Below are 2,500 nucleotides of genomic sequence, written 5' to 3'. Positions count from 1 at the left end.
AGACTTGCCCTCCAATAGATACTCGTTAAAGGATTTAAAGTGTACTCATTCCGATTACGGGGCCTCGGATGAGTCCCGTATCGTTATTTTTCGTCACTACCTCCCCGTGCCGGGAGTGGGTAATTTGCGCGCCTGCTGCCTTCCTTGGATGTGGTAGCCGTTTCTCAGGCTCCCTCTCCGGAATCGAACCCTGATTCCCCGTTACCCGTTACAACCATGGTAGGCGCAGAACCTACCATCGACAGTTGATAAGGCAGACATTTGAAAGATGCGTCGCCGGTACGAGGACCGTGCGATCAGCCCAAAGTTATTCAGAGTCACCAAGGCAAACGGACCGGACGAGCCGACCGATTGGTTTTGATCTAATAAAAGCGTCCCTTCCATCTCTGGTCGGGACTCTGTTTGCATGTATTAGCTCTAGAATTACCACAGTTATCCAAGTAACGTGGGTACGATCTAAGGAACCATAACTGATTTAATGAGCCATTCGCGGTTTCACCTTAATGCGGCTTGTACTGAGACATGCATGGCTTAATCTTTGAGACAAGCATATGACTACTGGCAGGATCAACCAGGGAGCTGCGTCAACTAGAGCTGAGCAGCCGGCCGCCCGGGAGTGTGTCCCGGGGGCCCGCGCGAACACGCAAGCGTCCGCTCAATCATTCTGCAAACAGGAGGAGGCTGAGCTCCCCTGCACAATACACCTCGAAACCCTCTCAGGTCCCGGCGGCGCGCAGCGCCGTCCCAAGTACTTGGTCGGGTTCGAGAGAGGCGCAATCGCCCGGAGTTAGGCGAGTAGACGCTTTCGGTGCGACCACCCGTGCTCCCAACTGAGCTTGCCGCTGCCGACAGAGGCCCGGGAGCGTGCTGTCGTGGCATTGCCGGCGGGAGACAACACGCGCCACCTACGGTGACCGGCAGCTCCAACGCCAGCGCCACAGAAGGACAAAAGCCCCACTTGGGTGCCGAAGCGAACTCTCCCAGCACAGCGCACGCGCCAACACATCCGCACAGCTGCGATACAAACCACCAGCGAGAACCGCTGGGGCGACCGAGCAGCAGACGGCGTCGCGGCGCCGAGCGCCGGGCGGCGGCGCATCCTCAACGCACACAGTCCTCAATCGGACCAGCACACTGAAGATGTCCACCGCGCTTCGCACCGGGCCCGCGAGGACCTACTTTGGCCGCACGGCGCCGCGCGCAGGGTGCGCCGGCGCGCAGCTGCGACGCCTGCCGCGTCCGTCGGCCGGCGCGCCTGCCACTGGCCGCCCCCACCAGCCGGCTGTAGCGCGTGCGCCCACGCACCGCGCGGCCAGCACGCCGGGAGGCGCCCCCTCACCGGCCGGGGACGGTCCCACCCAGCCACCGCCGCGTATCGCTTCACACCCAGATGCCGTTCAGTTTCGTCGGCATGGTGGGTATCGCTGGAACAACCGGTTAGTACCTCAACCTACCGTCGCCATCACCGATTCACCCCTAGCGAGAACAACCGCACCACAACGGGTTACCATTTGTTCATTTGCGTAACTTCACCAGAAAACGTATGCGTCCATCGCCATTTGCAACTTCCACGATTATTGCATGCCTGTGTCAGGTGTCACACCACACTACGTCTGCCCACATACACGCAACAAAATGTGCACGCCTAGACAATACGTGGAAGGTGGCCCCCGTACGTATGCGATGTCCATTGCTCGAACGACTGTCAACCGGCCTCTGTAGCATGTCGCAGATATGGAACGCGGTGCACCATGCTATCACGGTGTGTGAGGAGAGACGACTAGGTCCGAATACATCAACAGACAGCTCATGCTGATCGCCATCCACGGCGTCCGTTCCTCCCACACGTCTCTATGGCGTACCACACTGCAATCCAGCTGTCATAGGGAGACGACACGTAGCTGCGTGCACAATATTTGCACTGTATGGTCCGCCGTTTTTGGGCGCAGTCGTTGTACGGTCACACATGTGCCACGATGTATCATTCAGTACATAAGGACGAATGTGCAGTACAGATTGTGGTTTACGCGTACGACATCAGCGGACAGTTGACACAGGCCGCACCACAACGTAGCCTGAGTACGTCGCATGCGAAGGGCATTGAACATGCAAACTTCTCACCAACCAGCTTGCGAAGGCAGGGGGCAAGGTGGGGACGTGGGGAGGTGTGGGGGGGGGGGGGGGGCGCGGCATGTACGTCCTGCTGCCATCCACATTACAGTGTACAGCAGGAGCATGTGGAAAGTCAGCAAGACTTGCAAGGTGTTTAACATGAAGCGATACACAGGGGAGCGGGCAGTGCGAGTAGCGAACTATATTGCGAGGGTTGCGGGTGGGCAACACTACACTAATTGAACGAGTCGTATAACAATTACAGAGCAGGTTTAGGCGACAACGTGGGTTACGTTAGCGGACAACGTGGGTTACGTTAGCGGACAACGTGGGTTACGTTAGCGGACAACGTGGGTTACGTTAGCGGACAACGTGGGTTACGTTAGCG

The 2,500-nt window shown here is 58.2% G+C and overlaps 1 non-coding gene across 1 annotated transcript in view; it reads right to left on the bottom strand.

Annotated features, from left to right (window-relative positions):
- The window catches only part of LOC124772930, a 1,909-nt gene extending 1,331 nt beyond the window's left edge, over positions 1 to 578 (bottom strand). Inside the window, exon 1 of the ribosomal RNA XR_007014383.1 lies at positions 1 to 578. This exon is cut by the window's left edge and continues 1,331 nt beyond it. This is a non-coding gene — a ribosomal RNA (small subunit ribosomal RNA).
- Positions 579 to 2,500: the final 1,922 nt, after the last annotated feature.

The sequence above is a fragment of the Schistocerca piceifrons genome, unplaced genomic scaffold, assembly GCF_021461385.2.
Source record: "Schistocerca piceifrons isolate TAMUIC-IGC-003096 unplaced genomic scaffold, iqSchPice1.1 HiC_scaffold_943, whole genome shotgun sequence".
Taxonomy (NCBI): Eukaryota; Metazoa; Arthropoda; class Insecta; order Orthoptera; family Acrididae; genus Schistocerca; species Schistocerca piceifrons.
This window is presented reverse-complemented; position numbering and strand designations above follow the sequence as displayed.